General features: G+C 39.8%; 1 long non-coding RNA gene across 1 annotated transcript; it reads right to left on the reverse strand.

Annotated features, from left to right (window-relative positions):
- Positions 1-3475: 3475 nt before the first annotated feature.
- LOC131484902 (uncharacterized) lies at positions 3476-9247 on the reverse strand. The gene is made up of 2 exons (XR_009248494.1): positions 9136-9247; positions 3476-3955 (listed from the first exon to the last, which is right to left on the reverse strand). It is a non-coding gene; the product is annotated as an uncharacterized LOC131484902 (long non-coding RNA).
- Positions 9248-13492: the final 4245 nt, after the last annotated feature.

Below are 13492 nucleotides of genomic sequence, written 5' to 3' on the forward strand. Positions count from 1 at the left end.
GTGCTGTCAGTCCTCACTGGCCGAGGCAGCTGAGAGCTAATGCCCAGGTCGTGAGCTCCTCTTCCGAGTTTCCCTCCTTGGGTGGGGACAGGGCAGTAGTCTCTCTCACCCTGATCAGGAATCTAAAGGGGGCATCGTTTCCCTTTGCAGTGTCAGGGTTGGCTCTGTTTCCTTCTAAGCATTTAGCACTGAGGCCAGACATTCACACCTTGTTGGCACAGTCAACTGATAAACAATAAAGAGTCTATGATCCAAAGGGGTTTGTTGTGATTCAGGGTCCAAAGAGCCCAGAGATCACAAAGGAATGCTATCTGAATAAATTGAAGCTCTTAGAAAATTCTTAGGGAGGTGCAGTCTGCCTTGACTTTGATAGAGAGAAGGAGGGGTATGGGAGGCAGGAGGCTAGACCAGGTCCTGGAGGTACTCAATTTTTTGTAGTATGAGGAAACCCACCCTGAAGATTTGTTTTTTACCCCTCGTTTCAAAAATCAATGCAAAAAACCTCAAGAGTACAAAAATGTGTATTTTAGAAAGCAAACATTTCCTGCAATCTCAGACCTGAATCAGAGATTACCACAGTTAACAGTATGATGTGTATTCCTGCTAATTTTTTTTAGATTTTTCTATATTTTTATATTACTTCATAAAAATAGAATTATAACATGTTTTTACAACTATTCTTTAAGAAATTTTTTTAATTTTTGTTTTTATTTTTTTGAGGGTGGGGGCAGAGAGAGAGAGAGGAGGACAGAAGATCAGAAGCGGGCTCTGCACTGACAGCAGTGATCCTGATGTGGGGCTTGAACTCACAAACGGGGAGATCATGACCCCAGCCAAGGTCGGAGGTTCAACCGACTGAGCCACCCAGGTGCCCCTTTACAATTGTTCTGAAACTTGCCATGTTCTCTTAATATTTTTGGATGTCTTTCCAAATAAGTTCAGGTAATTTTTTAAATGTTAGCATAGTTTTCTGCAGTAGGGATATATTATAAATTATTTAAACATATCCTATTGATGGGCTCTTGGGTCATTTCCAATTTCTTACTTACATAAACATCGCCGAAATTAGTAAAACTTTATGTGCTTTCATGTGTGTGTGTATCTATATGATGATTTTCTTAAAGCAGAATTATTTGATTAGACAAGAACATTTGAAATATTGGTGGAAACTGCCAAACTGTTTTCTGAAAAGGTTGGACAAGTTTACATTCCTGCCAAGAGTGTCTGAGACCACTTCCTTCTTCACACACCAGACACTGAGTATCAATGATGTTTTTCAATTATTTTTTTGGTCCATTATATTTGTTTATTACATTTGGAAACGTGCTAATCTTCCTATGACTCTTCAGCTTAGAATTGTTTTCCCGCCTGCTTATAAAAGTAATACAATGTTTTTTTCTTTTTTAAAGAAAAATTGGAAATAGATGTTTGCATCTTGTTTGCGTTAGTGGATAGTTGTCCAGCTGAGCCTCTCTGGATCTCCTTGTGCCCTAAAGAACCATCTTTCAAATTTTTCCCAATCCAAAAGGAGAAACTTGGGGCGCCTGGGTGGCGCAGTCGGTTAAGCGTCCGACTTCAGCCAGGTCACGATCTCGCGGTCCGTGAGTTCGAGCCCCGCGTCAGGCTCTGGGCTGATGGCTCGGAGCCTGGAGCCTGTTTCCGATTCTGTGTCTCCCTCTCTCTCTGCCCCTCCCCCGTTCATGCTCTGTCTCTCTCTCTGTCCCAAAAATAAATAAAAAAGCGTTGAAAAAAAAAAAAATTTAAAAAAAAAAAAAAAAACAAAAGGAGAAACTTAGCACCTTCTTGTTTTATTTTTTATTTTTTTTTAAGTAGGTTCTATGCCCAATGTGGGGTTTTGAACTCCCAACCCTGAGATCAAGAGTGGCATGCTCTATCGACTGAGCCGGCCAGGTGCCCTGGCACCTTCTTGTTCTAAAATTAAAATGTAAATTTTTTTAATAACTAATGAGAATGAACTCATGTGGCATTTATTAACTTTTTTCTTTTTTGGTCTTTCTGAGAATGGCTGGTTCATGTCTGTCTATTTTTCCATTGGATGGTTCACTTTAATCTTCTTGAGTTATAAGAGTTCTTGGTACATTTCATCAGTGATTACGATTAGCCTTTAGCCTATCCCATCGGTTGCAAATATGTATCTTTCTTCCAGTTTAACATTTGCCTTTTGATTTTGTCTGGCAGCATGCACCTTATTGGCGTTTCTTTAATCAGAGGTCTTTCCTTTTTGTTGTCTGTATTTCATAACATTCTCAGGAAAGCTGGGTGCTTCTTTTTTTTTTTATTCATTATTTTATTTTTAGTTGTGGTAAACTCTACATAACATAAAGTGTACCATCTTAAACCATTTTTAAGTGTACAGTTTAGTAATGTTAAGTATATTCACTTTACTGTGCAAATGATGTCCACGACGTTTTCATCTTGCAAAAATAAAGCTCTGTACCCATGAAACAACAACTTTCTCTAGTCTCTGGCAACCACCCTTCTATTTTCTGTTCATGTGACTTTGACGACCCTGGGTATCTGATGTAAGTGGTATCATACAGCGTTTGTCGTTTTGTGACTGGCTCATTTTACTTCGCATAATGTCCTCAAGGTTCATCCATGTTGTAGCATGTGTCAGAATTTCCTTCCTTTTTAAGGCTGAGTAATATTCCATTGCATGTACATATCACATTTATTCATTCATTCATCCATTGAAGGACACTTGGTTTATTTTTACCTCTTGTCTACTGTGAGTAATGCTGCTATGAACATGAATGTACAAATACCTCCTCAAGACACTGCTTTCAATTCCTTGGGGTATATATCCAGAAGTGGCATTGCTGGATCACATGGTAACTCTATTTTGTTTGTTTTAGGAACAACCACAGTGTTTACCACAGCAGCTACACCACTTTACATTCCCACCAACAGTGTACAAGTGTTCCGATTTCTCCACATTTTTTGAGAGCAGCCATCCTAATGGGTGTGAGGTGATATCTCTTGTGTCTTCCAAATAATAATAATAATAATAACAACAACAACAACAAATATTTATTTATTTTGGGGAGTAGTTTTAGGCTTACAGAAAAATTGAGCAGAAAGTACATTGATTTACCATATATCCCCTACCCCTCCACACACATAGCCTCCCCCACTGTCAACATCCCCAACCAGATTGGTACATTTGTTACAATCGATGACCATACACTGACATGTTATTATTGCCCAAAGACCATAGTTTATATTAGAGTTCACTTTTGATGCTGTGCCTTTCATAGGTTTTGACAAACATCTGATGACACGTATCCATCATTACAGTGTCATACAGAATAGTTTTGCTGTCCTAAAAATCCTCTGTGTTCCAGCCATTCATCCCTATTCACCCACTCCAACTCCTGGCAGTCACTGATTGTTTCATTGTCTCCATAGTTTTGATTTTCCAGAATGTCATATAGTTGGCATCACACACTATGTAGCCTTTTGATTTTTTATTTTATTTTTGTGAATCTTTTTTAGATTGGCTTTTTCCACTTAATCATATGCATTCAAGGTTGCTTCATGTCTTTTTATGGTTTGATAGCTCATTTATCTTTAGTAAGGAATAACAGCCCCACTGTCTGGATGGACACACAAGTTTATTTATCCAATCACCCACTGGAGGACATCTTAGATGCTTCCCAGTTTAAAGCTGTTCCAAACATCCTTGAGCAGGTATTTGTATAGACATGAATTTTCAACCCATTTGTATACCAAGTGGTGTGACTGCAGAATGATACAGTGAGGGTGTGTTTAGTTTTGTAAGAAACTTCCAAACAACCTTCCACAATGGCTGTACCCATTTTGCATTCCCAGCAGCAATGTTGGTCCATATCACTGTGGCTTTGATATGTAACTGAGCACTTCTTTCTAATGTCAAAAAGTTTCTTCCACTTGGGAGTTGTTGATCTTTTCATTTCTTGTGGGGAAGGAAATAGCAAATATAATTTATTCAGACACTCTTTTGCCATTTTCTTTTTGTCAAACTAGAAATTCATTGCTTTTCTTCTGATTAAAAAGGAATACTCACTCAAAACATTTCAGGGGAAAAAAAAGTATAAAGTGGAAAATGAAAATCCCCACCATGCAGAAAGCCACTATGAATTAAACTCTTTGCAGACATTTTCAATACAAATACACATTTAGAAAAATGCTATTGTACTGTACACGCTGCTTTATAACTACATAATTTATTTCAGTTTTTATTATTTTTCATTTGCCACTAGAATATTAGATCCAGGAAGGCAGTAATTGCTTTTACTTTTTTTCTCTCGCTGCTGTATCCCTTGTGACTAGAGGAAGGTCTGACATATGTGGGCACTCAATAAATATCTGTTACATGAAGAAATAAACAAATCCCACTTTTATTACCTAACACGATGTCTTGGAATTTCTTTTTTCTGTGTCCATAAGTATATATATTTTCAGCAACATCTATTTTACTGGCTGTATATATTTCAATGTATTTCTTGAACCAGTCCTTTTCTGACTGGCTGTCTAACTAGTTTCCAATCTGTCATTATTATAAACAATACTGCAATAAGTATGTTTTTACTTATGCTTGTGTACCTGTGGGGTTATCTCCTTGGATCATTCCAAAAGGAGAAATTTCTTGGTCAAGTAGAATGCACATTTTAATTATAAATCATTTTGCTGCTCAACATCACTCATCATCATGGAAATACAAATCAAAACCACAATGAGATATCACCTCACCCCTGTCAGAATGGCTAACATTAACAACTCAGGCAATAACAGATGTTGGCAAGGATGCGGAGAGAGAGCATCTCTTTTGCATTGTTGGTGGCAATGCAAGCTGGTGCAGCCACTCTGGAAAACAGTATGCGGGTTCCTCAAAAAACTAAAAATAGAACTACCCTACGACCCAGCAATTGCACTACTAGGTATTTATCCAAGGGATACAGGTATGTTGTTTCGAAGGGACACACGCACCTCAATGTTTATAGCAGCACTATCAACAATAGCCAAAGTATGGAAAGAGCCCAAATGTACATCGATGGATGAATGGATAAAGAAGATGTGGTACATATATACAATGGAGTATTAGTCGGCAATCAAAAAGAATGAAATCTTGCCATTTGCAACCACGTGGATGGAACTAGAGAGTATTATGCTAAGCGAAATTAGTCGGAGAAAGACAAATATCATATGACTTCACTCATATGAGGACTTTAAGATACAAAACAGATGAACATAAGGGAAGGGAAACAAAAATAATATAAAAACAGGGAGGGGGACAAAACACAAGAGACTCATAAATATTTAGAACAAACAGAGGGTTGCTGGAAGGTTGTGGGAAGGGAGATGGGCTAAATGGGTGAGGGGCACTAAGGAATCTACTCCTGAAATCATTGTTGCACTATATACTAACTTGAATGTAAATTTAAAAAATAAATAAAATAAAAAATAAAAAATAAAAAATAAATCATTTTGCTAAGCCAGACCTCCAGAAAGTAATTGCAATTTATTCTCCCACTCAAGTACAAGAGTGCTCATTTCCTTTTTTTTTTTTTTAATTTTTTTAATGTTTATTCACTTTTGAGAGAGAGACAGAGTGTGAGCAGAGGAAGGGCAGAGGGAGAGGGGGACACAGAATCCGAAGCAGGCTCCAGGCTCTGAGCTGTCAGCACAGAGCCCGACGCAGGGCTTGAACTCACAGACTGTAAGATCATGACCTGAGCCAAAGTCAGACGCTTAACCAACTGAGCCACCCAGGTGCCCCAAGAGTGCTCATTTCCTTACAACCTAGCTAAAGAGCATCAAACCTTTTAATCTTTGCAATTTAGTAAGTAAAAAATAATGCTATCTTGGGTTTAAATTTGCATTTATTTGGTTATTAATGAGCTACACATCTTTTCTTGTTTGTTGTCAATATGTATTAGGTTTTGTGCATTTTTAATTGTTATTAGGGTGTTTAATCTTTTCTTATTGATTTACAATAACTACATATTAGAGATATTAATTAACCTTTTGTATATTGTGAATGTTGCAAATATTTATTCTTAGTTTATCATTTTTTCAAAAATTATTTTCTTGGTATTTTCCAACCAGAAGTTTTACTTAAATTTTTTTTAATTGAAGAATAACACATACAGACAAGTGAATTTTATTTTTTTTTATTTTTTTTTTTTTAATTTTTTTTTCAACGTTTTTAATTTATTTTTGGGACAGAGAGAGACAGAGCATGAACGGGGGAGGGGCAGAGAGAGAGGGAGACACAGAATCGGAAACAGGCTCCAGGCTCCGAGCCATCAGCCCAGAGCCTGACGCGGGGCTCGAACTCACGGACCGCGAGATCGTGACCTGGCTGAAGTCGGACGCTTAACCGACTGCGCCACCCAGGCGCCCCCAGACAAGTGAATTTTAAGTGTGCAGTGAGTCTTTACACCCACGTAACCATACCCAAATCAGATTTTCATGTAACTTCTCACAGTCAATAATCCTCCCAAGATAAACACTACTCTGATAAAGTTTTAACTTCTGACATAAAAATATCTGCCTTACCCTTCATGGTATGTACCTTTGGGCCATGTTTAAAGAAATCATTCCTCAACTCATAATTATGTAAGTATTCACCTACATTTTATTCTGACACTTTTGTTATTTCATATCTTATATTGAAACTTCTACTGAATCCCGCTGAAATCTATTCTAATATAAACTATGAGATAGGTTCAGACTTTCCTGTCTTCTCTGTTCCCCCAAGAGCTACTACCCAACACTATTTGTTAACTAGTCAATATCACTTACAAACCAGTCAACACCATCTCCGTGATTTGAAATGTTCTCTTTCTGCACTCTGCTTTCTTCCTTTATCTGCCTACTTATTTCTGCGTTAGCACCTCACCACTTTATTTATTTGTTTGTTTGTTTGTTTCTTTTTCGAGAAAGAGAGAGAGCGTGCAAGTGTGGGAGAGAGGCAGAGGGAGAGAATCTTGAGCAGGGCCCACACTCCTGATGCGGGGCTCAATCCCATGACTACAGGATCATGACCTGAGTTAAAATCAAGAGCGAGATGCACAACCAACTGAGCCACCCAGGCATCCCTGTATCTCACCATTAAAAAAAATTTTTTTAACGTTTATTTATTTTTGAGACAGAGAGAGATAGAGCATGAACAGGGGAGGGGCAGAGAGAAAGCGAGACACAGAATCGGAAGCAGGCTCCAGGCTCTGAGCCATCAGCCCAGAGCCCGATGCAGGGCTCGAACTCACGGACTCACAGACCGTGAGATCGTGACCTGAGCTGAAGTCGGATGCTTAACCGACTGAGCCACCCAGGCGCCCCTATCTCACCATTTTAAATACAGCTCTAGGTTTTTTTTGTTTTTGTTTTTTTAATTTAAATCAGTGGGGGGTTTTTTTTGTTTTTGTTTTTTAATATGAAATTTATTGTCAAACTGGTTTCCATACAACACCCAGTGCTCCTTCCAACAGGTGCCCTCCTCAATGCCCATCACCCACTCTTCCCTCCCTCCCACTCCCAATCAACACTCAGTTTATTCTCAGTTTTTAAAAGTCTCTTATGGTTTGGCTCCCTCCCTCTCTAACTTTTTTTTTTTCCTTCCCCTCCCCCATGGTCTTCTGTTAAGTTTCTCAGGATCCACATAAGACTGAAAACATATGGTATCTGTCTTTCTCTGTATGACTTATTTCATTCAGCTCTAGGTTTTAATATATGCAGAAATAAATATTGCATTGTTACTCTCTTTCAAACATTTCTTGGTTATTACTGTTTATTTGTTCTTCCAGAAAAACTTTAAAACCATTTTGTGAAATTCTTTCACCAAATCCCCCCTAAAAAATTTGAGATCCTAACTGGAATTACACTGAATTTTATACTAATTTATATACTGTTTATATCTTTATACTGTTGGACTTTCCACTTATGTCTTTCCACCTATTCAAAACTTTCTTTATCTTCCTCAATAACATCACCAAGATTTCATCATATAGGTCCTGCACAGTTCTGTTTTCCTTAACTAGGTTTTTGTATTTTTATTTGCTACTATCTGTATATGTATTTTTTAAATGTTTATTTTATTTTTGAGAGGAAGAGAGAACAAGCAGGGGAGGGGCAAAGATGGGGGACACAGGATCCCAAGCGGGCCCCACTTTGGCAGCAGCGAGCCCTACGAGGGGCTTGAACCCACAAACTGAGAGACCACAACCTAAGGTGAAGTCGAATGCTTGACTGACTCAGTCACCCAGGCACCCCTATTTGCTACTACATTAACATTTTTGTCATATTTCCTTTTTAATGCTTATTTATTTTTGAGAGAGAGAGAGAGAGAGAGAGAGAGAGAGACACTGAGACACAGTGTGAGGAGCGGGGGAGGGCCAGAGAGAGAGGGAGACACAGAATCCCAAGCAGGCTCCAGGCTCTGAGCTGTCAGCACAGAGCCCTATCGGGGCTCGAACTCACACACCTTGAGATCATGACCTGAGCCAAAGTCAGATGCTTAACTGACTGAGCCATCCTGGTGCCCCATACATTTTTGTTATATTTTCCAACTCATTACTGATGTATAGGAAATATAAACATTTTATTATGTACACATATATATTATACACACATTATCTAGTCATCTTAAACTCATTAGTTTGGAGTTTTTCTTTCCTAGGTAGATAATCTATCATCTGAAAAGATTTATTTCAACCAATATCTCTACCTTTGATTTATTTTCTTATTTTTATTACACTATTTAGAACTTTCAGAACAATGTTTAATGTTTTGCCCTTACAAATGGCATTCTTGTCTTTAATGAAAATGTGTCTAGTTCAGTGTTCTTAACCCATCCCCTACAACCTTCACAGGTTTTGGTTCATTACGTCTGAGGGGGGATCCAGGTGACTGTGCTTTGTTAGCTACACAGGTAATATTGAAGCATCTTCTTTCCCAATACAACACTGAGGACCCTACTCTAGTATTATTCAATATAATTTGCATTATTTTACATCTTAAGGACATATTGCTCCATTCTAGGTTTAAGAGCTATTCATTGGGAGTTGGATTTCATAAAATGCCCTTTTCAGCATCTCAATGATCCTCCCACTAAAATAAACTATGAAAACATACCTGTTTGTAGTCACCCAGAACTACCAAAGCAGGTAGGACATAAAAGGCCAGTCTTCTAGAGAGAGGAATCTCATTTGGGCAAATCTGATATTCTGTGCCATCTTCCTCTGGAGACATCCTTCCATGTTAGAGCAGCAAAAGGAAGAGACCAAGAAGTGGCTCAGTTGGTTGAGTGTTCGACTCTTGATTTTGGCTCAGGTCATGATCCCAGGATTGTGGGATCAAGCCCTGCATCAGGTTCTGTGCTGAGCACGGAGCCTGCTTAAGATTCTCTCTCTTTCTTTCTGACCATTTCCTTGGCTCGCAAGCGTGCTCTATCTCTCTCTCTCTCTCAAATTAAAAAGAAGAAGAAGAAGAAGAAGAAGAAGAAGAAGAAGAAGAAGAAGAAGAAGAAGAAGAAGAAGAAGAAGAAGTTGTTGTTGATCAAAAAGCAATGTGCCTAGCTGGCTCAGTTGGAAGAACATGTGACTCTCGATCTCAGGGTTGTGAGTTCAAGCCCCATATTGGGTGAAGAGATTACTTAAAAATAAAATCTTTAAAAAAAAAAAAGAAGTTAAGCAAGAAGCAGTAACTAAGAGACTAAGAAACTTATCAATGTTTTTGGCAGACTTATGGGGCTAGGGAGTTCAGAGCCACCGTAGGGAGGGGCCTGTCAAACACTCTGGGCTTTCTTTCCACTGGGACCTGATGGTCACCTTTATGTGTCATCTTGGCTAGGCCACAGTACCCAGATATGTGGCCAAACATTGATGTAGGTGTTTCTCTGGAGGTTTATTATTATTATTATTATTATTATTATTATTATTTTAGGTTTATTTATTTATTTTGAGAGAGGGAGAGAAAGAGAAGCCAAAGCAGGCTCTGCACGGTCAGCAGAGCTTGAACTCACAAATCATGAGATCATGACCTGAGATGAGATCAAGAGTTGGACACTTAACTGACTGAGCCACCCAGGTGACCTTCTCTGGAAGTATTTTAAAGATGAAACTAACAGTGGGGTGCCTGGGTGGCTCGGTCAGTTAAGCGAGTTAAGTCAGTTAAACGAGTCTGACTTCAGCTCAGGTCCTGATCTCGTGGTGTGTGAGTTCAAGCACTGCATCAGGCTCTGTGCTGACAGCTCAGAGCCTGGAATCTGCTTCAGAGTCTGTGTCTCCCTCTCTCCCTGCCCCTCCTCCACTCACACTCTGCCTCTCTCTCTCTCTCAAAAATAAAATGGATATTAAAAAATATTTTAGTATGCATCTTGTAAAAAAAAAAAAGAAAGAAAAGACGATACTAACATTTAAATCAGTAGTCTTTGAGTTATGCAGAGTATCTACCACAAAAGGGATGGGTCTCATCCAGGCAGCAATGACCTTAACAGAGAAGACATCTTCCTGGAAGAAGAGAGAAAAAAGAAAACAAATTGTAAGTGGTGAGCTTATACCCAAATACATCAGTAATTACACTAAACTTAAATTGAGTAAATATTCCTACTTAAAGATAGTTTGGATATTTGATGATATCAAACTGGTAATTCACTACTTACAAGAGATGCATCTTAAATACAAAGATTCAGTAAAGTTGAAAGTAAGTACTAGTCAAAAGAAAGTTATACCAATATGAGACAAAGTATGTTTTAAGGCAAGGTGTAGTCCTGAAGGAAAGAGACAGCAGTCTACCAGAGAATGTAACAATTCCACATTTGTATGCACCTAGTAGCACTTGTATGTACACACACACACAGGGACAGAGAGAGCAAAAATTAACTAAACAAAAAGGAGAAATGGATACATTTGCAATCATACTGGAAGTAACACAACTTTCTCAGTAACTGATAGAACAAGGAGATAAAAAAAAATCAAGAAAGATATAGAGTATTTGAATAACAGGATTAAATCTTATCTGGTACAGACTGCTGAGTGAACATTTTTGTTTCCCTGAAATTGTTGCTATGGCCCCAAATGCAAACAATAGGCTCTAGGAGATGGCCAGAAATGGAACCCAGCACCTCCCCCAGGGCTGACTGAGAGGCAGCTCAGCCAACTTACTTTCTGGTGTCCTTACCCCCAGGTGTCTATGTGGGAAAGGCAGAGAAAGAAGTAGACTGAGTCTTCCCAGCTGAGTCCCCAGCCTTGGGGAAGAGCAGTGACATAATGGATTCTTCGATTATTCTGTGGAGAAGGAGGGCTATATCCCCACAAGTAAGGGGGGATTCCTAGAGGACAGTTTGGAGGATACAGGTGCCCATAACCGTTTGCATTTTCCATTTGGGTGTCTACTGGGGCAGTGGCTGTACTGATCTGCCTTGAGCCCACCTGAAGATGTTAGTGGGATGGCAATAATAGGGCAGACAGTGGGGAAATGTGGAGCAGACTGGACACCCTCAGTTTTGGGGTGTCCTCTTAGGACCAATGGGCACAGGGAAGGTGGTTGGACTGGAGTGTTCTTGCCAATGCCCCACCCAAGAGAAAGAATGTGGGTGTATCACTGGAGAAGGTGGGGATAAGGGAGGATAAGAGTATTTGAACTAGGCCAGACTTCCCATATCAAGGAAGTGTGAACTTGGGTGGAATGGTGCGGTTTGCACGGGACCCACGGGAAACTCCACATGTGATCGTTACGAGAAAGCCAGCATTTGACAGTCGGTGCTAAATGGAGAAGTAACAGCCAAAGGAGAGAATGTTGAAATCTACCATACATCTAAGTAAAAAGACACATGTCCTTCCTTTTCCCTCTGGGATGACCCTGACCCTGGAGGAATTAGAAACAGACTATAGCCCTTTAGACTTTCTAAGTGTCTCAACCTTGGGCTGGCCTGGGAAGTCCCCCAGGATCCCCGTTATTTCCTTTATTTATTATCAGGCAGTGCCTTCCTTTGACTCCTACAGTCATCCTGTCCTTCCCATCAACCCTTGGAGCGTGGTGCTCCAAGTCCCTACCTTCATCCTCAGATAGGAAGAGCTGGAGGAGAGTTATAGTGGGGCAGGGACGGGGGGATGGATGGGACTAGAGGGATTGATAGCCTTTCTGCTAGATGGTTCTTTTAAAAGTCAAGATCTCCCTGACACTCGGACCTGCCCACCCAGAAGGGTGGCTTTTAAATGAAAGCAGGAACTGTCCCCTTTCATTTTGTGATCAGGGGCTATGGTTTCCCTGGGGTATTAGGACCCTCTGCCCATTTCTCTAGGCAAGAGAAAGATGTTTCCCCTGTCCCCAAAGTGTGATTCACAGCAAACTATTGGCTTAGGCCTCATCGTTATTACTATGATTGTTATTATCAATACTGCCCCTTATTGAGTTGTGTCTATGTGCCCCAAATTGCCCTAAGCCTCTGTGTGTATGCATTCTCTCATTTGCTCCTGGTATTATTCACATTTCATAAAGTTGAGGACTTTGAAGCTGGAGAGGATAAGACACTTATTGAAATGACATAGCCAGTAAGTGAGGAAGCGAGGAATCCATCCCAGGTCAGTCTGGCTCTGGAGCCTGCTCGTAACCTCAGCATTACGTCCTCCCCTAGTGCGGAGGGGAAAAATATACTTGCAACCTGGGATTAGCTGAGAACTACTAGAAGTGTCCGAAGATGAGGTTCTCTCATCACAACACTGTGCAGATAATTTAGAATCAGTCTTAATTTCAAAATGCTATAGCAAATGCAGGTCCTGCTTATCCTACATTTGGTTTAAGAATTCTTGGCTAGCTGAAATAACCTTTAACACATCAAATGAAGAAGCTGTGAGAACCCAAAATAGAAAAAGGCCACTCAGGACCTCATAAAAGTTAAAGTTTAGAATACATTTTTTCACCGTCTTAAAAATACTTTACTTCAATAACACCTTGTGGTGAGAATGGACTCTGGCAACAACAGCAGACTCGGGAAGGTTTTGAGCTGTTATTCTGGAAACTGAGTTTGTGTGGGACCAAACACCTGGGAAGTTCACTTCCTCTGGCTTTCACGAAACAAAGTCAACTGCCCCAATTTTTATAAATATGAGGCCGATCTCTGACTAGAGCCCAATTCACTGCCCAGACAATTTAAAAACTCGATCTGAATAAAGCACCCATGAGCAACTTTTTGCTTCTGGAGTTGTTAATACTTCTCTTAAACAATGGGCTCCCATCCCCAGTTTTATTGATTGTGTTTATTATTTATTTTTTTACTCTTTGGACTTAGCTGTGTTGAGCTAAACCCAGAATCCAGTTTATCTTTCTTGAGTGAGAACAACCTGGGCATCCTCTAACTCAAATTAAAAGTTGATTCGTGGGGTGCCTGGGTGGCTCAGTCAGTTAAGCGTCTGACTTCAGTTCAGTTCAGTTCTGATCTCCCTGTTCGTGGATTTGAGCCCCACCTCGGGCTCTGTGCTGGCAGCTCAGA

This window comes from Neofelis nebulosa, chromosome 9, assembly GCF_028018385.1.
Source record: "Neofelis nebulosa isolate mNeoNeb1 chromosome 9, mNeoNeb1.pri, whole genome shotgun sequence".
In the NCBI taxonomy this organism is placed as follows: Eukaryota; Metazoa; Chordata; class Mammalia; order Carnivora; family Felidae; genus Neofelis; species Neofelis nebulosa.